This window comes from Dermochelys coriacea, chromosome 8 (genome assembly GCF_009764565.3).
Source record: "Dermochelys coriacea isolate rDerCor1 chromosome 8, rDerCor1.pri.v4, whole genome shotgun sequence".
In the NCBI taxonomy this organism is placed as follows: domain Eukaryota; kingdom Metazoa; phylum Chordata; order Testudines; family Dermochelyidae; genus Dermochelys; species Dermochelys coriacea.
The window spans coordinates 15,519,239-15,545,900 of NC_050075.1; the positions used below are offsets into that span (position 1 = coordinate 15,519,239).

A 26,662-nucleotide genomic window follows, 5' to 3' on the forward strand; every position below is an offset into this window, starting at 1 on the left:
GGAGTTACTCAGGGATCAGTTTTGAGACCAATCTTATTTAATCTTTTTATTCCTGACTCGGCACAAAAAGTGGGAGTGTTTGCGGATGATACAAAGCTGGGAGGTATTGCAGGGATATCATACAGGAAGACCGGGATATCATACAGGAAGATCTGGATGACCTTGTAAACTGGAGTAATAGTAATAGGATGAAATTTAATAGTGAGAAGTGTAAGGTCATGCATTTAGGGATTAATAACAAGAATTTTAGTTATAAACTGGGAACGCATCAATTAGAAGTAATGGAGGAGGAGAAGGACCTTGGAGTATTGGTTGATCACAGGATGACTATGAGCCGTCAATGTGATATGGCCGTGAAAAAAGCTAATGCTGTCTTGGGATGCATCAGGCGAGGAATTTCCAGTAGAGATAAAGAGGTTTTAGTACCATTATACAAGGCACTGGTGAGACCTCACCTGGAATACTGTGTGCAGTTCTGGTCATGTTTAAGAAGGATGAATTCAAACTGGAACAGGTACAGAGAAGGGCTACTAGGATGATCCAAGGAATGAAAAACCTGTCTTATGAAAGGAGACTCAAGGAGCTTGGCTTGTTTAGGCTAACCAAAAGAAGGTTGAGGGGAGATATGATTGCTCTCTATAAATATATCAGAGGGATAAATACCAGAGAGGGAGAGGAATTATTTAAGCTCAGTACCAAAGTGGACACAAGAACAAATGGATATAAACTGGTCATCGGGAAGTTTAGACTTGAAATGAGATGAAGGTTTCTAACCATCAGAGGAGTGAAGTTTTGGAATGGCCTCCCAAGGGAAGCAGTGAGGGCAAAAGACCTATCTGGCTTTAAGATTAAACTCGATAAGTTTATGGAGCAGATGGTATGATAGGATAACATGATTTTGACAATTAATTGATCTTTAAATATTCATGGTAAATAGGCCCAATGGCCTGTGATGGGATGTTAGATGGGATGGGATCTGAGTTACTACAGAGAATTCTTTCCTGGGTATCTGGCTGGTGAATCTTGCCCATATGCTCAGAGTTCAGCTGATCGCCATATTTGGGGTCGGGAAGGAATTTTCTTCCAGGGCAGATTGGAAGAGGCCCTGGAGGTTTTTCACCTTCCTCTGTAACCTGGGGCATGGGTCACTTGCTGGAGGATTCTCTGCTCCTTGAAGTCTTTAAACTTTTTTGAGGACTTCAGTAGCTCAGACATAGGTAAGAGATTTATCTCAGGAGTGGGTCGGTGAGATTCTGTGGCCTGCGTTGTGCAGGAGGTCGGACTAGATGATCATAATGGTCCGTTCTGACCTTAATATCTATGAATCTCTGAATTTACTTAAAGTAAGATCCCCCTTTTTAAGTTATTATTTGCTAATTCTTTTCAGAATATAGACTTTTTGGCCCCTCAGTCCCAAGGTACCTTCTCCATGCTTCTGGGGCCCGATAGACCTCCTTCTTGAGGCCTGTGCTGTGATTCTGCAAGATTTTGCTCCTTGGTTCATGGCCCTGACAGCCTTCCTTCTTGCAGTCTCCTTTCTTTGTCTTTCAGGAGGCTTCTCATTTGTCTCCAGGGACTGATTTAACTACACGACCTTCCTGTCAGGTGACTACACTAATTTTCCCCATCTGGGGAGGAGAGATGAATGAGTCATGTGTGGGGATGGACCCATTACCTCTTAAAGGAGCCAATCACTCTTTGACAGAGACCTTTGTTAAAATATTGGCAGTTCTTGAGTTTGAGGATGGGCATATAACAACAGGGCCGTTGGCTTTTACCTGTTCCAAAGGGCCTGAAACTTTATCACTGGATGGGGGCACATCTTGTAGCAGGATTGTCATGTGGATCACTTCCCATCCCACTTTAAAAGTTGGAAAGGAGGAGGAAAAGGAGTCAGCAACATGTGACTAGCCAGGTCTCTATGGCTCATCAACAAATATCCATGTTTTGTAGGCCACCAGTGGAGAACCTCTGATCTCTTGGATGGCTCTGCTAAGTGCAGTTATGGGCTATTGCTACTGGTAGCTGCCTGCAGGCAGTTTGTCTCCTGCCTCACAATGCACTTAAGGCAGGCACCATAGTGTACATCCTGTTGCTTAATCTGTGCCTCCCTAAAAACTGACTCTAGCAACAACTTGACCCATGCCTCTCAAAAACCAAGAGTCTAATTCACATAAGTGATTTGGCAATTGCTAGACATGAACACGTACAGAAACAAATTTGTTGAGAGGCAGAACAATTTTATTCACAATTTTAAAAATAACAAAATATAGAATAAATATTTATCCACAAAATACATATACCAGTAAAATATAATATAATTAAGTTAACTTCACAAAATAAGTTTCTCTTATCTGAGTGAGCTGAACACTCATATTATTTCATATTATCCTAGGAAAATACATACATTTTCAAAGTGATTTAACGCTTATGAAAGTTGTTGAGTTGATGGCTTAGGAGACTGAAGTCCTCCATTTCCCCATAGAATCGGTGGAGTGCAAGCTTTCCCCCATCAAGCTTCGGCATTCCATCTCTTTCCTGGATGACCTCCTCTGATGGGGAGGAGGGAGTTCAGTCCTGATGGCTCATTCAGTCCCTGGCTTTTCTGCAGAGACTTCTGCCAACAGTTGGTCCAGAGGTGGTAAGTTTTATAAGGTGACAGGTGTACTTTAACACACAGTCTGTACCTAATCTCTGTCAATGGATGCTGTTGCACCACCTTCAACATCTAATGTAGTCAAATCTTCTTGATAAGATGCTGCAACAAGCTGAGCACTGTCTACACCAATACCTAAATCATTGCTAACAGCTGTGCTTTTTTACTCTTTGCTGATCATTGTACAAAATAAGCTCTACAGCCAAGGCTAGAGAGACCACCAAACAAATAGCAGGTGAAAATGAATTATGGTAGTTATCCTCGGTTCATTTCAAACCAGTGACTAAGGCCAAATCTACAGTAGAAAAGTTTTGCAGGTATAGCCATGCCGACTAACCCTCCTAATGTAGACACAGTTTGTATCAGCAAAAAAGTGCTTTAACCAGTATAGCTTATGCCAGTTTCCTGAGCAAAATAAATTATACCAAAATAAGCACTTTTATGCTGGTATAACTTCATCCTCATTTGGGGTTTTGTTGGTATAAAAATATTGCAAAAAATCACACCCCTAACTGACATTGCTATACAGCAGTGGTGAACAACCTGCGGTCCATGGACTGCACGCAGGTTTGTTTACATTGACCATCCACAGACACAGCTGCCCACAGCTCCCAGTGGCTGCGGTTTGCCATTCCCAGCCTTAAACTTGAAAGGTTCTAAATCCTGTCACACCATTCCCTATATCTGGTCCCCTCATGAAACGTATCCCCATAAATAGATAATCTTTGCAAGATTAAAATGCAAAGGAAGTATATTTATACCACATCTTATCATCATCATCATCATTGTATATGACTCAAACTTTATACCTTAGTTTACATAACACCAAGTTCATGCAGTAGTTCTCATAATAAGATAAGTTGTGTAAATATAATTCATTTGTCTGTGAATGTGTATATAATATTCAAACATACTTTATACTGCATTTGTGGACATCTCTAAGCCACTTTTACACCAGTTACATTATTGTTTCTATCCTGATAGTATATCTTTCCTATTCTATCCTCTTCAAAATACCAGGAAAGCAAAAATACTTTAAGACACAGTAATCCAAATTCATCCTCTGTGTATCTGTGCTGAAATCACAGTTATACCAAGGCGAGTTTGACCCATTAGATGAGATAAAACAGGTATTCTGAGCTGGGACATGGGAATATCCACACTGGCATTTCTGTTTCTGCAGCATTAAAATTCCATTTAAAAACAAAAATTACATTCTTGGTCCCGATGGTTGCAAAGGTAATATTCCAAACACAAATCAGTACAGTGCCTGAGGAGTCGATAATATGCATGTCTCCTATATCTTCAGACAGAGAAAGAATAACTCTAAAAGAAATATGAATGTCCCCTGTTCATTTAAATTTGTGTTGACCGTAGAATCTAATAACGTCACTCTCAATGTTTTGCTGTTAGGTATTGTGTTATGATGAAATGTTCCAGTTGGTTTATGAATTTACTCACAGATACATTTTCTGTATCACAACTTTCCTGCAAAATGAACCAAAAATTGGAAATTACCTAATAAATACTTAACACTTATAGTTCTTTATATCTTGAAAACATTGGACAAACATTTATGAGTCCTTGCAAACCCTGCAGTCACGTATGTACGCGCGTAAGTACGACAGAGCCCTGTTTATTCAATCTAATTGGGACTGGGGACAGATTAGATCATCAACAATTTGGATAACCTGGAGAATGGGCAAAAAGCTTTCTAGTTGTTATTTTAAGATGCAGAGTTTCTTTTAAACTAGTTGACCCCTCCCAGAAAAACATTAAAACATAATTACAGTATTTATTTATTTGCAGTATGCATGAACCAGTCCTCCTAGTAAAGAGTACAGTACCAGTTTTTAAAAATGCAGCAATGATCATTTTAACTTGCAACAACAGCAATCCTGTACTATTTTTGAGTTGCTTGAGTTTATCATTGCTGCATTTTTAAAAACTGGTACTGTAGATGTAATAGTTCATATACACTGTAAATGAAGCGGGGGGGGGGCTAGGTTTTATTGTTTTGTAACGATCCCATGTATGCACTTTGTTAATACAGGGAGCCGGATAATGGCTAGTCGGATAAACAGGGCTCTATATACTGTACTATGATCCCTTTCTGCGGAGGGGTCAAACTGAGATGTAGAAAAAGGGGGACAGAAACACAGTCAGACACAGTAGCAGAAAGAGAGAACTGGAATTCATGAACTGCTTTAAACTTTCAGTAGAAAGAGATAAAGAGCAGATAAAAGAGAAAAGACCACTAAATATTTGGTCTGACTACAACAAACTGCATTGAGATCAGCTGAAGATGGAGTCATGAGATGTTTAGTGGCTTGTCCATGCTACAGCAATCACAATGCAGAGTCAAAATTTGCCATCTCATTTTAAGCAGAAGTCATCATTCAACACAACTTAGTGTTCAGTCTAAAAAACAATGGTATGGTATGACCCCTAGAAGTTCCTGATGAATCCATTAAACTATGCTGCCTATGAAGAATGTGTGATCTCTGGAAGAATACACATAGTGAGGAAATAAAAAGCTACCTGTGTTTTCATGTTCTTTTGAAGTGATGTTTTTAGCATTTTGAGGTTGAGGAAAAAAGTTGAGAATTTTTGCATTCCAGGATGTTTTTCCAGGTGGTCTATCCCTTCAAAGATTGTGCTGGCACAATCTGCAATCTAAGAAAAAAAAAGTTAAAGAAAAAGGATGTTTATTCAAAATGAGATTCAAGGATTGTCAGCTGTTAAATGGAAATGTGTGGTTAAAATATATTGACTTAGGTTTCACACATCAGGGTGACAAATGGATTGTGAAACTGGCTCTGATATTTAATGGCCAGATTTTCAAGTAATTAGGCAACCAATTGTATACCTAACTTATATGTATATGTACCAAGACTGCAGGCACACATTAAGTACAATGTGCAAATGGCTGATCTGGCAGACTTGATTTTTTGTAATTTCTTAAGCAAATTAGGTGCATGATTGCTTGAAAACATGGTCCTCACTGCGTTAAGGTCAGATGAAATAAAGCAGCTACATCAATTTCCACTACAGGAGGTTATGGCCTTGTGACTGCAGTTTCAGTGTAAGGTTCTTCACATATTTGCAATTGAAACTGATTGATGAAATATTACATTGAGTGAGAGAGGAATTAAATTCTCTTGAAATTAATCAGTACTATGGAAGTAACAACATTACATACAGAAAACTTTTTAGGAACATTTTACAAATGTGTTTAAACCAAATGTCTACTACTTGGAGGAAAATGTTAATATCTAATAAGCATACACCCTACTATCTCATTTTTTTTACAATTACTTTATTAAACACTCTCATGGATGTCACTATAACACTAGTTAAACAGTATTAAAACTACACTAAACATTTTGAGGCTCTGTCGTTTTGTGAATTTTACTGAGAATGTATTTGTGTGTGCAGAACATATACACATATGTAGGAAATGTGCTGACATTTTAATCCTTATTTCCCTTTTTGTTTGCCTTTTACTGTGTTAAGTATTTTATAATGTGGTTGACTTCTTGGACCTGGATCAAAGCATCGACTCATATAAACATGTCACTTCAGAAAATCAATTCTATACAAAATGTGTGTATGTATATATAAAATATAAAAACAAGCTGTTCACTGTCCTTGCTTTCCTTTCATATCACAAAATATTTTTCTTTGAATTAATATTTATTCAAGGTTTATTTGGAGCAAGTGCTTTTTAATTTCATGGTAACTAATATAATAACTGCCTTAAAAAGTCAAATATTCATTTGAAAATCAAATTGAAAGAACAATCCATTTTTCTAAACTACTGGCTGCACAATTTTAGGACTTTACAACTTAATAATGTGTACTCTTCTAGTATCATGAAACTCGTTTTAATCAAATTTTTACTTACATTTTGATGAACTGGGGTTGGTATCCTGACACTCTGAAAGAGAAAATAGCAATGAAAGTCTTCAAATACTGTTTTCATAACACTTATAAAAGATGTGGTATAGTATTAGTAAGTTGGTTAACATCTTCACATCTCAGTAAAAAGTAAACACAACATGGATAAAAATGACTGCATGTATCAATTCTCAGACAGGTTTAAGTTGACAGTTACCTGATCTTCTCTCATTAAATTTTTAATCATTTTTGTTGATTTCAGAATTTCTCGAACTGTAATAGAGTCAGGAGCAGCATAGATACTCAAAGCTAGCAAAAGAAAATATACATTCGATGTCATTGTTCTGAAATGCTCAAAGAGGGTCTGAAAACACATGCTCCTGGACTTATCCACTACCATTTTATGGTTTCTCTTTAAGGAAATGAATAATTTCTCTTGATTTTTGAGGTTGATAAAACAATCATTGGGTGGGACTTTCTAGAACAAAATATTTCCAGTACTTTTTTTTTCATTTTCATGTTCACTCCTTACTCAAGTAAAATTTCCACTGAAGTGAGTAACAAAAAATGTCAGGAGCTGAATCTTTGTTCTATATATTATATTTAAATAAATAATGACCTGACCTGTTGCTGAACTGCTGCCACTCTGATTAATTTCCCAAAACGCAAAGCCAGCCCATTCAGTAATGAGCAGAAGAACACAATAGTTTTGATATGTAAAGAGGCTGTGCTAAAAAGGAATTTTATGCAAAACTCGTGGAATGTTGCCCAGAAAAAAAAGGAAGGTGGCAAAAGCCATTTGTGAGAGTTTTGCAAAATTCTATTAGAATATCAAAAAATCCACAAAATCTCATATTATTTTACAAAAATTAACTTACAGCCCAGAAGTTGGAAGAGGCAGGAAAATATGAAAACTCAAAGAGGCTGCACTCTGTGTGGTGAAGAAGCAAAGTGAAATTCAGATATATAGTGTTTTGCATCTCAGGACTGATCTGTCTGTCTACTTCATAAATCTCCAGCAACTGTACTACCTAGGCCAACTGGACATTCTCCCAGTGTAGGGCAATCCCCAAGGTGGTGGTAATTCAACAGATGCAGCTTTGTGCTCTACCCATTCTCTTTACTCCAGTGTATTTATCTTTTTTAGGTACTTATATGGCCACTACCACAATATATTTAATGTCGTTACCCTCACACCACCATTGTGAGGTAAGGCAGTGTTGTTATTCCCACTATACAGATGGGAAACTAAGGCACAGAGAGGATAAGTGATTTGCCCAAGGTCACACAAGAAGCTTATGGAGGAGAATGGATTTGAACCCTGATCTCCCTAGGCCTGTGCCCTAACCACTGGACTCTCCTTCTCTAGGGAATATGTAGAGGGTACTCCTTCAGCCCAATCCTTTTCACCAGCCACACTCCTACCAAGCACCCTGCTCCTCTATTGTAAGGGGTGTGGGTCAAGGACTGTTGGGTTCTGGCAATCCTGAGTTTGTGGAACCACCCCTTTGGGGTCATAACCAAGTAGTCCAACTTGTAGCAGACCTCGAGAACTACAGGGCTATGTCTACACTGCAGTCATTGGGTGTGATTATAGCTCACGCAGATATACCTGAGCTAGCTTTAATCTAGCTAGCTCAGGTACTGGAGTAGTGAAGCTGTAGCAGCACAGGTTTCACTATGGGCTAGCCACCTGATTAATTACTCAGGGTCCCAAATGGATTTGTAGAGCCCGTGTTGCCACAGCTTCGCTGCTATCAGCTGCAATCAAGGTGTACAACTGCAGCTTCTATCCAAGTTGTGCTAAGGGGCAAAGCAACTGCTAATTGACCCCAGGACCTGGAGTACATAAAGATGGTTTACAGCCACCTTTGCCCCCATTTTCTCAGCTCTGCCAAGCACAACTTGGATATAGTTGTGGCTTCATCTCAAGACATTAAGCTTCAGCATTGTCTTGGTTGGACAGTGGTCTTGGTGCCACCATTGCTGGTGGGGTGGCTGGGATGGAAAAACTGCAGTGGTGCTCTAGAGACATGAATTTATCCTCGCAACACCCCAGAGAGGAAAGGAATTAATTTAATTGGGATCCCCATCTATTTGAGCCTGAGGGCTGTAGCAGTGGCTGGTTTGGTGATCCCTTGTTCTGGAGGAGGAGCAGTGTATTTTATTTACTCCTGCTTTGAGCTGGGGTCCAGAATTTGGCCCTTCTTCTTCATCAGAAGTGGCTTTGAAGGGAGCAGAATGTAAAGAAGCAAGGCCACTGGTTTGTAACTGTAACGTCACTTAAAGCAGAAAGAGCTCTTATGCAGGAGAGCAGTGAGCAGCACTTGGAAGGTAAATAGACATTCAGTAGAGAATGGACTCCATTTTCACTGCTAGAGGTGCTGCTTTCCAGGCATATTGGCAGGGGCAGCTGAGCTGGGTCTGTACTAATTTAAGTCCAGCACACATTGTGGATCGAAAGTATGACTCTCAAATCTTGTGTTGTTGGTGTCCTAAGGAATCCCCTGCTCCTCAGACAGCCAACCCCCCACTTCACTGACTTCTTATTGTGGTATGTTGACTTGCAAATCACGGTTCACACATCAGAACATCGTTCAGAAGGCAAGAGTGCAATGCTTACACATAGATATAGACAAAAACAACAGTGCAATACAAGCAAGCGTAGACCCTGGTCTGCCAACACTTACGCAAGTAAGTGAATTTAAGCATGGCGACAGTCCCATTGAACTCAGTGGTTTAGAAAGCTACTCAGATGTGTACGTGTTGGTAGGATCAGGGTCTTAAGCACCAACACCACTAGAAATAGGAAGCAAAAAGAAATGTTTCCAAGTTGAAAGGCAAAAAAGGGGGATACATTCTGGCATTTTGGCCCTTGGTGACCCAAAGAAAATGTTGATTGAACAGTGATATTATAGAAGCTAGTGAATTAATCAGTGACCTTTGAAACTGGTATCAAATGGAAAAGGTCATAACTAGTAAAACATCTACTCTGGGGTTGGTGAGTGATTTCCACAGCTGATAAAACTGTCTGACATAAAGGAAGAAATCAGATAATGATCTGAATAAGAAAATGAAACAGGGTTGAAAGTATTCAAAAGGCCAGCTAAATGCATGTGATGCCAGCTGTATTGGCACCTTTGGCAAACTGCTGTCTGAGATCAGAAGTCTTGGATACAGCACTGAATCAAACAATAGATATTCGATGGAAGTACAACAAAGAAGTTCAATGTACTTTGTATAATTGAAATAAGAAAATACTTAGCAGTCAATTAATTAAAATCTGACACTCTGTTTTATTTCCTAAATCTCCCTAACTATAAAGACAAGACAACTAAAAGTAAAGGGCCCAATCTTACTAGCATTAAAGGTAGGGCCATTTGGCTTAAATAGAAGTATGATTGGTCCCTAACACATTGATCTAACCCTTTAAGTCTCTCTTGCCTAGGGCAGCATGGTGTGCGAGTTTCTTGAAACTCTAATGCCAGTGTGCATGGAAGCTACAAGTGTCATTTTCAAAAAAATATATCAGGACAGTTTTGTGATAACATTTTTTGGAGTCATGAAATACTCAAGTGCTCCTCATTCTGGATCCTTACTTTGAACAGCTCCACCCAAGTCATCAGTTCATTCGAACTCTATTGCAATGTTGCTACCTGGCACATTATGACAAGCTTTGGTTTTGAGCAATGGTTGACATGAAATGGGCTTGCTACATGACAAGAATGGAACAGGGTGTATGAAACATAAGCAGCATGTCTCCAACACATCTTTTGTATAGTAGAACCTCAGAGTTATGAATAACAGAGTTATGAAATGACCGGTCAACCACACACCTTGTTTGGAACTAGAAGTTCACAATCAAGTAGCAGAAACAAAAAATTCAAGTACTGTACAATACAGTGCTGTGTTAAACATAAACTACTAAAAAAAATGGGAAAGTTTAAAAAAAATATTTGACAAGGTAAGGAAACTGTTTCTGTGCTTGTTTCATTTAAATTAAGATGGTTAAAAGCAGCATTTTTCTTCTGCATAGTAAAGTTTCAAAGCTGTATTAAGTCAATGATTCAGTTGTAAACTTTTGAAAGAACAACCATAAAGTTCTGGTCAGAGTTACAAACAACCTCCATTCCCGAGGTGTTCGTAACCCTGAGGTTCTACTGTACTCATAAAAACCCCCAAACCCTGAATGCTTTTATTGATGAACTGAAATACCAGGACATTGCAGGCATTCAGAAGGAAGTTCTTGGGACATTGGGGCATCATGTGGAAAACAGGACTGGTCTGATAAAATCATGACACACAGTTTCTTTATCCATGCAGATACAATTAAGGCTAAATGTTAGGTGTAGTCAGTAGGCTATGGAAACTCTCTGCTCACTGTGGCCTTGCTACTTTACTCTCCAATGACCAGGTTTAAGTTTGAAGCTCGTTATGCTAATGAAATGCTTAGTTATGTGTTCACCTCTTAAGCTTCACTCCTGCTACTGAGCAGCCGCCAGCAGCATCCTCATTGATGCAGGGCCTGGGTCCTTTCTGTTTTTTCCCTTGCTGATCACTTTTGATCCTTTGTGCCTACACATACTGCACTTTGGTCTTGCAGAACGCAGAATCAAGCCCTTTAATTGTTAAAAGTGCAGTTAAGGATGTTGAAGAATGACCAGATAGTTACTAATTTTGGACTATACAAAGGGGATAAAAGTAAAATTATTTACGGGAACTGCTGTCAGGTTACCATGCACTATGTAAACACTAAAACCTGTAGCTGGAATCATTATGTGAAAATTGCAACTATCTGCAATGGCAGTTTTTGCTCACTTCATCTAGATAAGCTTACAGTTATGTAGATCAGATAAAGTGTATTCACTGACAAAAAAAAACCCCTTAGTAAACAGACAGTTAAGATTGCCCAGGGATATCTAGTGCCCTACAGAATATTGATTTCAGCACAACTCAAGCCTCTGAAAACCAGGAAATAAGGTTGCAGAACATGCCAATGCAAACTTATTTCTGACCCCCACAAAGCTGCTATTACCACTGGCAATTATCTGCATGCGCTCCAGCAACATCAGTGTGTTAGGTGTAGCTTTATTGAGTGGTGGAGGGATTAATTGGAGAAGCTTGGCAGAGCTGTGACTGTGATATGAGGTGACATGGGGCGGGGGCCTGCCTCTCGGGGAAGAGGATCTGAGTGCCTCTGTCTGCCCTTCACCCCATGTGTGTAATGAAAGGAAACAGGGGCACATGTACTCTGAGGGATGCAGTTTGCTTTATTTCAATGCTGAGTTGTGTAGTGTGTGTCAATAGCGGTATCCAGGAATTTCCTTCCTGTGGGGATTGTCAGCCGTGAGATGGGATATGAGAGTGGTGTGAGGACATTATGATGGGTGAGGAAAAGTGCTGTTATGGAAGCTTGGGTGTAAGGGTGATGTTGTTAGCATGGGCTAAGGGATTGTACAACATAGTAAGTGTGGGGGTTTGTGGAATAGCTTCAGTGTCTATGCGAATGGCAGCTGTGGGTAGCTCCTGCTCAGAACACCAAGATGCAAGTTTTGCTTTAGCAAAACGAAGGCTTTAGACTGTTCTCCAGTCATCATGCTCCTCTTTTCCAGGCAAAGGCAGAGTGAAAGGATGTTTTATTATGGATGTATTGGGTGGAGTTAAGGTTGTGTCGGCATGCACCTGAATACTTCTCTGAGGTTTGGTTTTGCTGAACTTGATGTTCCAGAAGAGCACACGATTCTCAGGGCAACCTTAACTCTGTGTTAACAAAATTTAATGTCAGTGAATTGCCTAATTTTCTTTTTGTTTGTGTTTTTTACCAGAAAGAAAAATGTGTTTTGTAGAAGTTGGTAGTCATTCAGGAAGTTGTAGTTCACATAGATTTCAGTAGAAGTGTTGGTGAAGCTAGCTAAAGATAAAGGATGCTATGTGACTTCTCCCCCACTATACACTCTGTTATGGTGCAATGGTGGTAAGGATCAGGCTTTGAAATGTTTGGAGGGGGGATTGGCCAAGAAATCCAGTGAGAGAAACCACAACATGGTCCGTCTGCTGGTTGCAATAATATTAAGCAGTGAGTGCAGACTAGGTGTCTATCTCCTTCTCCATTCCCTTCTCCTACCATACCCCACAATATAGTTTCCCCTCCCTGCCAAAATTTTCAGCTAATTCTCCCCTTCGTGTCCTAGTGTTGCCAACTTGGGATTTTTCTCACGAGTTATGGAAATTCAGCTGGGGCTCGACCTGGTCTTGATGTGACACAAGACACTCCAACCACACTCAGCAATGTTGGGTCTGCCTTGGGGGGAAATCCTGCTGATTGGCTGATTGGCTTCCCCACTTGCCCCCCCGGGCAGTACTTTCTCTCTCTCCCTTTGGGAGCTGACACTATTCTTACAAGAGATGGGGAAGGAGGGAGCAGAAAGCCCAGGAGTTCAGAACAACTCTGCACCCAGCCCCCCTCCCCTTCCTATGGTAACAGCAGGCTCCTCTCTGCTTCACTCCCTCCCCTTTCCCTTCCTGAAACACCCATTCCAGGAAGGGGGAGAAGAGAACCCTGCTGCATCTGCCCCTACCCAAGCTTGGGGGGATAGAACTTATGTGGGAACTGGAGGACAGGATAGATTTGGAGACTACAGCGAAGAACTAATTGCTGGGCAGGCAGGGGACAGGTAGATGTGGGAGTGAGAGTTCCTGCAGCGAGGCTATGGTGACCACCATTTCAAAATGCAAAAATGGGACATATGCAGGCCCCATGGCTAGCTTCCTGCTCCTCCTAGTCCCCCCTGAGGCCCTACCCCCGGCCAGGCTGGAAGCCTTAGCTGGGCAGTGGTAAGAACCACCCAGGGAGTCTGGGCTGCTGTGGGGAATCATGGACCCTCCACCTGCCTTGGGCAATGGGTCAGGTGGCCCAAAAGTAGCCCCCAGCTACTATGTCTCTAGTTGCAACCTCACCATGGACAGTAAACTACTCCTTAGTGGGATTGTCCCAAGTTTTTGCATTCCTCCTTCACATTTCTTCCCATGTGGGCCTAACATTTTACAATTCAACTCCAACTGCCACTTTTATTCTAATGGCACAACTCTCTCTTTCCCTTCAATTCTCCATTGACTTCCCTCAAATCTGTCTTCACAAAACACCTGTCTCCAGCTTAGCTTGGGACTTTCTTCAGATGAAAGTCCCAAGATGGACATCCTCAGCTCTGATCTTCATTTTGCCTATCTGTAATCTTGGAAAAAGAAAAGGAGTACTTGTGACACCTTAGAGACTAACAAATTTGCAATAATATTAAGCATGTGAGTGAAGACTAGGTGTCTACTCTGAAACCTGTAATCTTGGAGTCATTTTCAAATCTGAGATTGCCTTTTCTCCTCACATTGCTGCACTCTGCATGTCTGCCTGTTATGATCTTTCCAGCATAGCCTGATTCAGCCAACACCTTGATCCTTATTCTACCAAGTCACTTATTTACACATTTGTTACTTTTTGCCTTTGTTATAGTCTCTCCTCTATGGCTTCCCAAAATCACACCTATCCCAAGTCCATCCTGCTTAGAACTCTGCAGCATGCCCTTTCATCCATTCATACCAATGTCACATCATGCCCAACCTGAAAGACTTCCACTAGCTCCTTAATCACTACAAAAATTAATTTAATTGTACCAAGACTCTGCATTGCAATACTCCATTTACCTCTGTGAATTCAATTGCTTTCTTTGCTCTACTAGTTGTGACGACCTTTCAGACCTCAGCTCCCGCTTTTGGCAGAGGTTGTTCCTTTTCTGTTGCTTCACTGGTTATTTGGAACACAAAATCCACCTCCTTTCCTACCCCAGTTCTAGTCTCCACCTTTTCTCAAAATGCAACTCAGAGCCTCCTATTCTGTATTACCAACATCTGAGTAGTTATTGGTCAGTTCCGTCATGCCAGTACTTAGTATTACCCATGACTGGGGTAAGAAAATCTGAAGCAGTCTGCAAACCTTTTTGATTTAACCCTCCAGATGCAACATTCTTTCTCTAGCTCTTTCCCTCCCTCTATTTCAGCCCCAATTCCTGAGCCAGTTGGATGCAGAAAAGGGATCAGGTGCAACACGGCATGAGGAACAGATAACACATAGAAAACTGATGTGTGGTTGCAGAATTTTAGGGGAATCTGACTCTCATTGTTGCTGCTTATGGCACACTCACCTGCTTCTGGCAGTTTTCTTGGTTAAAAATCTGATCAGCAGAACTGATGGGCTAAAATTATTTTGATTTGTCAAAAATTGGAGGCCATTTACCCAATGTACGTCATGAAAGAAATTAATATAATTTTTGGAAAACTAGATTGATCAGTTTGATAGGGTGTTATCCCTTTAAGAGGAAGGGGGTGCTGGGAACCCTATCCAATATATAAAATAAGAGAATTAACAGATTGGAGGGAGTCTGGGTCAAGGTCTGATAAGATATGAAGGTACTGCAGTATGGGATGCAGGCCTCTGTGAAGGGAGCCTGGTCTGGAGGTGCAGGTTATATCTAAGTTGTTGGGTTTTTTAATTGTTGCTATTAAACTGGGATTTGCTCTTCTATTTCTTGAGTCCTTCCATTTCTTACTCTGGGATGCATGTGACCGTACATCACAATTATTAATCGGTGACCTATGTGGAAGAAATTTCAGAGTTCAAATTTCAGATTTTTTTCTGTATTCAGCAGCCCTGAATTAACAAGTATACTAAATATCCAGACTCTAGCCAAAGTGTCTTTAATTGATTAAAATCATGTAAGACTGATTACCTTTTGATGACCCCTGCTGGAAAGGGTGAAATTGAAATCTGAGATCATTTTATTAGTACTCATTGGCTCTGTCACCCTGTCTGGAGTGGTTCACAACTATGAGTGACAACCTCAGGGCAGAGTGTCAAAAAGCAGGGCAAACACCTCAAACTGTTGATATGTTCTATAAGTAGATTTCATCAACCCAGCAACAAATGTTAACTCATGAAGCACTATAACAGACTGACCATGGAGTCACAGATTTCAGTGTACCTTGCCACCCAGGCAAGCTGGACTTAGTGATAAATGGTCATTTACACCAAAGATCACAAAATATCCAGGTTGCTCCCAGTCCCAAGTGACCAGTCTCTTACCTCAGGTCAATTTGTACTTTAGATCTCCCCCAAAGAAACTATGAGTGACAACCTCAGGGCAGACTGTAGCCAATCCTGTAATAAACTAACAAAAGGTTTATTAAGTAGGAAAAAGCAATAAGAGTTATTTACAGGTTGAAGCTGGCAACATATATATACATATGAATTACCATCTGTGGTTCCAAAAGGTGACAGAGATGTAATGTCAGCACGGAATGTCTTTTAGGGCTAATCCAGGTTGACCACAGGGATCTCTTCTTTTTTTTCCCTAGCCCCAGCCCTATCAGAATTCATACAGTAAATCTCATGTCAGAGACCTTTATTTCCTTCTTCCTTCTTCTTAGCTTGATGGGAGAAGCTTCCTTGCACATCGCACCTTTACAGGTGTGAGAGGGCCATTAGCCTGTTCTTTTATCGTGATTCTTCACAATGGCCCACTTAGTTTTGATAGGTTTCAGAGTAGCAGCCGTGTTAGTCTGTATTAGCAAAAAGAAAAGGAGTACTTGTGGCACCTTAGAGACTAACAAATTTATTTGAGCATAAGCTTTCGTGAGCTACAGTTCACTTCATCGGATGCATTTGGTGGAAAATACAGAGGGGAGATTTATATACACACACAGAGAACATGAAACAATAGGTTTTATCATACACGCTGTAAGGAGAGTGATCACTTAAGATGAGCCATCACCAGCAGCTGGGGGTGGGAAAGGAGGAAAACCTTTCATGGTGACAAGCAGGTAGGCTAATTCCAGCAGTTAACAAAAACATCTGAGGAACAGTGGGGGGTGGGCTGGGGGTGAGAAATAACATGGGGAAATAGTTTTACTTTGTGTAATGACTCATCCATTCCCAGTCTCTATTCAAGCCTAAGTTAATTGTATCCAGTTTGCAAATTAATTCCAATTCAGCGGTCTCTCGTTGGAGTCTGTTTTTGAAGTTTTTTTGTTGAAGGATAGCCACCCTCAGGTATGTAATCGAGTGACCGGAGAGACTGAAGTGTTCTCCAACTGGTTTTTGAATGTTATAATTCTTGACGTCTGATTTGTGTCCATTTATTCTTTTACGTAGAGACTGTCCAGTTTGACCAATGTACATGGCAGAGAACAAATCCGCACAGACACACCCCTAGAACCCCGACCTAGGGTGTTCTATCTGCTACCCAAGATCCATAAGCCTGGAAATCCTGGACACCCCATCATCTCAGGCATTGGCACCCTGACAGCAGGATTGTCTGGCTATGTAGACTCCCTCCTCAGGCCCTACGTTACCAGACAGAGACAAACACCTACAAGATCTCTATCATGCATTCCTACAACTACAATACCCACCTGCTGAAGTGAAGAAACAGATTGACAGAGCCAGAAGAGTACCCAGAAGTCACCTACTACAGGACAGGCCCAACAAAGAAAAGAACAGAACGCCACTAGCCATCACCTTCAGTCCACAACTAAAACCTCTCCAACGCATCATCAAGGATCTACAACCTATCCTGAAGGATGACCCATCACTCTCACAGATCTTGGGAGACAGACCAGTCCTTGCTTACAGACAGCCCCCCAATCTGAAGCAAATACTCACCAGCAACCACACACCACACAACAGAACCACTAACCCAGGCACCTATCCTTGCAACAAAGCCCATTGCCAACTCTGTCCACATATCTGTTCAGGGGACACCATCATAGGGCCTAATCACATCAGCCACACTATCAGAGGCTCGTTCACCTGCGCATCTACCAATGTGATATATGCCATCATGCGCCAGCAATGCCCCTCTGCCATGTACATTGGTCAAACTGGACAGTCTCTACGTAAAAGAATAAATGGACACAAATCAGACGTCAAGAATTATAACATTCAAAAACCAGTTGGAGAACACTTCAATCTCTCCGGTCCGATGAAGTGAGCTGTAGCTCACAAAAGCTTATGCTCAAATAAATTTGTTAGTCTCTAAGGTGCCACAAGTACTACTTTTCTTTTTGTGAATACAGACTAACACGGCTGCTACTCTGAAACCTGTCATTATGCAAGGCACTGAATTTAGCCGTATAGAATGGAAATCTGGCAACTTCATGAAAAAACTCCTACAGATACAGACAGACATCATCTTCCTCTCCAAATGCAAACAGATGGACATCATACCAAAAGGACTGAAGGTAAAAAATCCATTACAATCTACATACCACACAGACTATGCTGACAGCTTGTGCCACACACTCTCAAAGAAACTGCGGAACCACCTGATCAACATCCTCTACAGCAAACAGGGAAAGATTAAGAATGAGCTCTCAAAACTGGATACTCTCATAAAGAACCAACCTTCCACACAAACTTCCTCGTGGCTGGACTTTACAAAAACTAGACAAGCCATTTACAACACACACTTTGCTTCTCTACAAAAGAAAAAGGACACTAAGCTATCTAAACTACTACAGGCCACAAGGGGCCACAACAGTGGTTCCCATAACCCACCCAGCAATATTGTTAATCTATCCAACTATACTCTGAGCCCAGCAGAAGAATCTGTCCTATCTCGGGGCCTCTCCTTTTGCCCCTCCACCCCCACGAACATGATACAGGTCTGTGGTGACCTAGAATCCTATTTTCGACATCTCCGACTCAAGGAATATTTCCAACACACCTCTGACCAACATATTAACCCACAAGGACCTTCCTACCAACACTACAAAAAGAAGGATTCTGGGTGGACTCCTCCTGAAGGTCGAAACAGCAGACTGGACTTCTACATAGAGTGCTTCCGCTGACGTACACAAGCTGAAATTGTGGAAAAGCAGCATCACTTGCCCCATAACCTCAGCTGTACAGAACACAATGCCATCCACAGCCTCAGAAACAACTCTGACATCATAAACAAAAAGGCTGACAAAGGAGGTGCTGTCGTCATCATGAATAGGTCAGAGTATGAACAAGAGGCTACTAGGCAGCTCTCCAACACCACTTTCTACAAGCCATTACCCTCTGATCCCACTGAGAGTTACCAAAAGAAACTACAGCATTTGCTCAAGAAACTCCCTGAAAAAGCACAAGAACAAATCCGTACAGACACACCCCTAGAACCCCAACCTGGGATATTCTATCTGCTACCCAAGATCCATAAATCTGGAAATCCTGGACACCCCATCATCTCAGGCATTGGCACCCTGACAGCAGGATTGTCTGGCTATGTAGACTCCCTCCTCAGGCCCTACGTTACCAGCACTCCCAGCTATCTTCGAGACACCACTGACTTCCTGAGGAAACTACAATCCATTGGTGATCTTCCTAAAAACACCATCCTGGCCACTATGGATGTAGAAGCCCTCTACACCAACCATTCCACACAAAGATGGGCTACAAGCCGTCAGGAACAGTATCCCCGATAATGTCATGGCTAACCTGGTGGCTGAACTTTGTGACTTTGTCCTCACCCATAACTATTTCACATTTGGGGACAATGTATACCTTCAAATCAGCGGCACTGCGATGGGTACCCGCATGGCCCCACAGTATGCCAACATTTTTATGGCTGACTTAGAACAACGCTTCCTCAGCTCTCGTCTCCTAATGCCCCATCTCTACTTACGCTACATTGATGACATCTTCATCATCTGGACCCATGGAAAAGAAGCCCTTGAGGAATTCCACCATGATTTCAACAATTTCCATCCCACCATCAATCTCAGCCTGGACCAGTCCACACAAGAGATCCACTTCCTGGACACTACGGTGCTAATAAGCGATGGTCACATAAATACCACCCTATATCGGAAACCTACTGACCGCTATTCCTACCTACATGCCTCTAGCTTTCATCCAGATCATACCACACGATCCATTGTCTACAGCCAAGCTCTACGATATAACCGCATTTGCTCCAACCCCTCAGACAGAGACAAACACCTACAAGATCTCTATCATGCATTTCTACAATTACAATACCCACCTGCTGAAGTGAAGAAACAGATTGACAGAGCCAGAAGAGTACCCAGAAGTCACCTACTACAGGACAGGCCCAACAAAGAAAAGAACAGAACGCCACTAGCCATCACCTTCAGCCCCCAACTAAAACCTCTCCAACGCATCATCAAGGATCTACAACCTATCCTGAAGGACGACCCATCACTCTCACAGATCTTGGGAGACAGACCAGTCCTTGCTTACAGACAGCCCCCCAATCTGAAGCAAATACTCACCAGCAACCACACACCACACAACAGAACCACTAACCCAGGAACCTATCCTTGCAACAAAGCCCGTTGCCAGCTGTGTCCACATATCTATTCAGGGGGCACCATCATAGGGCCTAATCACATCAGCCACACTATCAGAGGCTTGTTCACCTGCGCATCTACCAATGTGATATATGCCATCATGCGCCAGCAATGCCCCTCTGCCATGTACATTGGTCAAACTGGACAGTCTCTATGTAAAAGAATAAATGGACACAAATCAGACGTCAAGAATTATGACATTCAAAAACCAGTTGGAGAACACTTCAGTCTCTCCAGATTACAGACCTGAGGGTGGCTATCCTTCAACAAAAAAACTTCAAAACAGACTCCAACGAGAGACTGCTGAATTGGAATTAATTTGCAAACTGGATACAATTAACTTAGGCTTGAATAGAGACTGGGAATGGATGAGTCATTACACAAAGTAAAACTATTTCCCCATGTTATTTCTCCCCCCCAGCCCACCCCCCACTGTTCCTCAGATGTTCTTGTTAACTGCTGGAAATAGCCTACCTGCTTGTCACCATGAAAGGTTTTCCTCCTTTCCCCCCCCCAGCTGCTGGTGATGGCTCATCTTAAGTGATCACTCTCCTTACAGTGTGTATGATAAAACCCATTGTTTCATGTTCTCTGTGTGTGTATATAAATCTCCCCTCTGTATTTTCCACCAAATGCATCCGATGAAGTGAGCTGTAGCTCACGAAAGCTTATGGTCAAATAAATTTGTTAGTCTCTAAGGTGCCACAAGTACTCCTTTTCTTTTTAGTTTTGATAGTCCTCCTTGAGGGGTGGGAGAACCACTTCTCTTGCCTTAGTTCACAAGTTCAGAGCAGGCATTTTTACAGTTATAAAGCAAAACTTACATATTACCTTATTGCATGGGATAGATCCATTACAAGTAAGATTAATATATACAGCAACTTACAAGCATTTTATAGAGTCTAAACACATCCTTATAATGCCAAAAAAGTTCTCTAGATTAATGAGTGTGAAAATATTTTGATTTCAGAAATATTCTCTAGTATGTAAAATGTGGTCAGTTTATTTTTATTTTTAGAGTATCATTTTTAATTATGATAGGAGAAAAAAATCCACAGATTTTTCATCTCACACTGTAGTTAGTGTATGTAAAGCAATATCTTTATTTATGAAAATAAATCATGAATACAGAATTCATTTTATAAAAATACTAACTCAAAACTATTCCAAACAAAATTTAGATAAAACTTGTACATTCAAATTAAACATTAAATTTATATAATTATTTATTATTATTCTAATATAATATTTATATTGCAGTAGTGCGAAGACTTAGGATCAGAGCTCCATTATGCTAATTTCTGTACAAACAGATACGAAGGCATAGTCCCTGTCCAAAGAGTTTACAATCTAACATAGTTTGACAATAAATATTACTCTGGAATTATATAAAATATGTACATTCTGTTTCCACAATAAATATGTTGACATAAATATACAGTTGTTGACATAAATATATTGTAACAGTGGTTTTCAGCCTTGGGTCTAAGATTTCCAAAGGGGTAACACCTCAATTCGAAATTTTTTAGAGGTCCACAAATGAATAAAGATTGAAAACCATTGTGCTATGACATTGATACAATAAATATACTGAGCCATAATGGGTGCCATAAAAATGCAGTTGGGCCCTGATTCAGGAAAGTACATTGACAGCCATGGGAGTGACATGTAAGTATTTTCTGAAGTGCTTTTGTGATTTGAGGCTGTAATGATTAGGACAGTTTTTATTATCTGTTTTCAAAGATGTCAACAGACAGAACTCTGAATTCTACCATCTAATATGCATTTTAAATAATTTTCATACACAGGATTTAATTTTGACTGTTTAAAAAGATACTAAATACTATAATACCTCATGAAAGAATAAGATGGAATTCATTATTTTAGTTGCCCCTTTCATTCTGCAACATAGTTTGAATGCTATGGCTTTATATAAGTATAAAGGCACCCTCTAAAATAAATAAATAAATGCACTATAAATTTAAGTTACAAACATTTGGTATGTTTTCGATATTCACGTTAACGTTGTGTGTGTCTTTATGTATTTCCATGGTAATTTTGCAGTATTTTTTCTTAATACTTAATAATGTTACCTAAACCATACATCCAACTAGAATGGGTTGCTCGTCTCAGTTCATTGGGATTTAATGCAATTAAATTCATTCAGTCTTTCAAAGAACTTTTTATAGAAGGGCAATGCCCTCTTCAGTCCTGCTTCTTTTGTCTCACAGCGTTTAGACGAATTTACCTAGAAAAATTAAAGAGTTAATATTTGTGCTGGCTATAAACAGTCAACATTTTTTTAAAAAGGAGACATTGGTTGAAACAAAAAAGCAGCACAAATTAAGAATGACATTTTGTTCAATGTAAATTTTTCAGTAAGGAGAGAGAAATCATCTACATAAGTGAACAAAGAAAATAAGACCTTGGAAAAACAGGAATGTTTCTTTTTGGGTTCTTTTGTGTGTCTGTTTAATGGGTTTTAGTTGACCTTCACATGTCGTTTTGGTCTTTTAGCTAATCTCAAGTGCACCTTTAATTTAAAATCTAATACATCTTTTAGGGGACTAAGGGTCTGATCCAAACCCCATTAACTTCTATGGGATTATTCACATGCCTAAAGATAAAAATGGGCAAAAGTGCTTTGCTGGATGGGAAACAGAGCGCTCAGTACTTTGTAGGATCGAGCCCTTAAGAGGCTCAATGATAGTTTACAATGATAGTTGAGAACAAGATGGAACAGGTAGGCGAAACAAACACATGGAGGTGAGAGATGAGTCTGGTCAAACTATTATATAAATATGATTTTGTATAGACTAGCTGTCTGCACAATTTGTAAGTACAGAGGATGAAATTCTGTCCCTTTGTAGTCAACAGGAATTTTTCCATTAAGTTCAAAGGGGCCAGGATTTTGTCTAGGCTTGTTTTGGATTTGTTAATGCAGACAAATAAGCAGACCTGTAGTAATAATCTCAGGTTTCCGCCTGTGTAACCATTATCAGAAACATACCAATAAACTTACTTTATCTCCTTTCTCTAATCTATACATCAGATTCTTCATATTGAGTCGCATCAGACAAAGATGTTCCTTCGCCTTTGGCTCATCATTAAATTTTTCTGTTAATTTTTCCAGATGTTTCTCAGTATTACTAAGGTAATCATGAGCACATTTGCACTATAATATAAAACAATGACAAAATTATATTCTACTCAAACAAATTAAATATTAATCACTCACACACAACTCAGTAACCAACTCTATGCACTGCAGTTCACATGCTAGACAGAATAAAGCCCCAAATCTGCAAAGATTTACCACGTGTGCTGAACTTTATGCACATGAGTGTCATGTTGGATTGTATTAAAGAAGTTCTGTATTAAACTCACAAATGAGTTTGATTCCACATAGTTTAAATTCCAGGGTATTACTAATTAAGAGGTCTCTTGGTTTTTGGTCTCTTATTTTTTACTGTTTCTCTCCCTCTCTATGTGAAACTTGCAAGCCGCTAATTGTGTTAGTACATCCTAAGACAGAATCTGTTCTCAAAGCAATACTTTGTAACAACTACTACTCAAACAGAGAGAGACTCAAAGCGATACTTTGTAACAAAAGAAACAGCACACAGAGACTCCCCGCCCTTTTGCTGTATTTATCTCGCTTTGTTAACAATTGTGATTAAAATCGAGATAGAGGATGTATGTGGATGTATGCTTGGTGTGGATAATAAATGAATGATCAGGGAGGTGCCAACCTAGGAGTTCAGTATTGATTGGCCGAAGAATGTGCAGAGTGGAGACAACCAGATGATCCCCGGAGGGCAGACTGGAATCCACCCAACAGCCTCAAGAATGGGTGAACCAAAGAACAAGATAACATCTGGCAGCACGGAGCTGTCAGGAATGTACCATCTGCTGATTGATTCAGCAACAGCATGATGAAGCAATTCCCATAGACTGGCATAGGAATAAATTCCTATAAAAATGGACTCTAGAAACTGGGAACTTTGGGATATGATTCTGAAAACCAACTTCCAGGAGCATCAGATGCTCATCTGACAAGGTCCTGCTCCCTCCTTGTGTCCAGGCCACCAGGCCAGTGGCTTGGCATGAGCAACTCTAAGGCTGGTAACTATGATAACAACCTTGCAGAACCTGTGTGTGTGTGAATGAATGTGTGAATAAATATGAAATTGAATGAAATGTTATAGCTATAACTAACTGCTTACTATGATTCTTTCTGTATTCACAATAAATGTGGCATTTTGCCTTATTCCCTTTAATAAGATCCTGCTGGTTTTTATTTTATTGGTATAACATGAGTAGTTCCATTAAATTCAATGAAACTACTCACATGCAGAAAGTTAGGCCAATGAGTAAATATTAAAAGGATCAGGGCTTTTGAGACTCAGTCTTTCTCCTACTGAAGTGAATGTCAAAACTCTCATTGATTTCAGTGGTAATAGGATCAGATTTTTCATGGCATTGTTTAACAATTTACTGTCCTCAACATTATTGGCATTAAATATGACCCTGGAAGTCTACAACCATTCAATTAAAATGTAACAGAATTAATAATAATAGCAATAATAATAATAATAATGGAAATTTTAAAATATATTTGTATCTCAGATGATAATTAAACCTTTCAAATATATAAACTGCATTTAATCTATAGTAATCTATGTTAATATAATCTTTCTACTAAACTACAGTACATATCTGCTGCTGTCACTGAGTTCTCTTCTTTTTAACAGTGTGTTACAGATAAATATCATAATTTGCATTAGGTGGACTTCCATAATATGAAATAATTATAACAATAAAAAAACTTTTAAAAAAATTCTTACCTCACAATTCTTTAGTATTGGAAGAAAGATCTAAATTTAAAAAAAAAGGAATATTGTAAATCGATACTTTTAAACATACATTGCCATTGTTCATTATCTCTAGCTTCATATCATCTTCATCTACATTTCTATTTCTGAACTTCCTTTGGGTAAGCAATTGCTGCACTGACTTCAGAAAAGGATTCAACACACAGTACCTTGAACATTCAATTGTAATAAACAAAAAACCATGTCTGTAAACTAGAGCTGAAAGTGGCGAACACCAAATTTATGCTACAATACAAAAAAGCGAAAGAAAATAAAGGGGAAAAGTTAATGGCCTACCTGCTTTTTTGTCAAATTCACAAAAGCTTCCAAGTTTTCTTTAAATTCTTCTATCTCATTGCCCGCAGAGAGTGATAGGCAACAACTCAACAAGAACAAATAGAGAAACAGCATTTTCACTTTTAGGAAAGCTTATATTTGATTCATGCATTTTTGACATCAGAACCTGTTTATATATACTCACCTACACCTTGCATATTATGTGTATCATAAAGGGAAAATTTTCTCATGTAGGAAAAGGTACAAGTATAGAGTGGTAATTATTTTACATATTGTGGGAGGCCTCACTATGGGAGTCGGGGGTTTCCTTTCACTCTGACATCAAAAAGGGAAAAATACCTTTGCAGATAAGATTTGTCATTTTGCTACATGATACCAAAAACTTTTACAAAGGAAATGGGAGTATTCCTCATGCTGTTAAATATAGATGTGTGATTCTGCTCATGCTTTCACATCATAGACGTCACATTGGAAACCTGGACACCTGGGGAACTCTTGTGTTTGATTTATTTTAGATGAGATCCTCCATTCAATGGGAGATTTGATTGCCGGATCAGTTGTAAGGCTGGTATTCTTCCTTGTAAATAATAATAGCTCATTTTAAATGCCCAAAGAATCTCTGAGCATTTTATAAACTTTACTTTGTTAACCCTCATTATCCCTTGTGAAATGTACTAGGTATTATTAGCCTTACAGATGGAGAAACCAAAGCACAGAAAAGGTGAGCTGACCGAAGTCAACTAGCTAATCCACAATAGAAATTACAGTAGAAACTAGCAACGAAAGCCCCCACTATCCCTAAATTGTGTGTACAGAGAAGTCTTTCAGTTTTTCAAGGGAAAGTGCATGTGCTGAAAAATCGGTGGAGTCTGCATAAACAAAAACTACTGTAATATGTTTGCCAAGTGCTTATTAGAAGACAAAAATTGGTCATTAAAAACTTGCTATAAAAGGTTAAACACATACATCTGAACAACAGGATAGAAAAGTCACCCTGTTTCTGTACTACAGAAGGTACTCTGAACTTTTTCCTACTTTATAGAGTCCTTTTAAAGGCAACAGAAGACGTATGTCACATAAACAAGTCAGCCGAGGCAGAACTTATTTTCTGGATATTGTATTAATTTTATGAATATGAATAGATATTGCTTTGTCTTGCAGAATATGGTGGCTAAAAATATTTCAACTTAAAAGCTATGTTTTTGACTCCCATGATTAATTCTGAAATTCAGCAAAATAAAGATTCACTGAAGCACAGAAACTCATTAATTGAATGAAAAGACCTTTTGGAATTCTTAAAGATAGGAGTTATTGCCTACACCATCGTCCACCAACAGGATATCCTAGGCTCGGCTAGAGGGAGAGGGACAAAAAAGGGCAGCAGTAGGTTTGAGCAACTGGCAAGGAAGACAGAGATCAAAAACATTTTCTCTGGTTAGAAGAGATTTCCTTTTCCCACAGTGTAGAGCTGAAACAGGAACTGGTGTTAATTATTTGTTTTAATATTACAAATAAAATAAAATGTTTCTTCTAG

The 26,662-nt window shown here is 39.7% G+C and overlaps 2 long non-coding RNA genes across 2 annotated transcripts; both read left to right on the forward strand.

Moving 5' to 3' along the window:
* The first annotated feature begins 1,107 nt into the window (after positions 1-1,107).
* LOC122455458 lies at positions 1,108-24,752 on the forward strand. Its single transcript, XR_006273673.1, has 3 exons — positions 1,108-1,605; positions 2,486-2,641; positions 22,337-24,752. It is a non-coding gene; the product is annotated as an uncharacterized LOC122455458 (long non-coding RNA).
* Positions 14,013-22,260, forward strand: LOC122455459. The gene is made up of 2 exons (XR_006273674.1): positions 14,013-16,137; positions 20,694-22,260. It is a non-coding gene; the product is annotated as an uncharacterized LOC122455459 (long non-coding RNA).
* Positions 24,753-26,662: the final 1,910 nt, after the last annotated feature.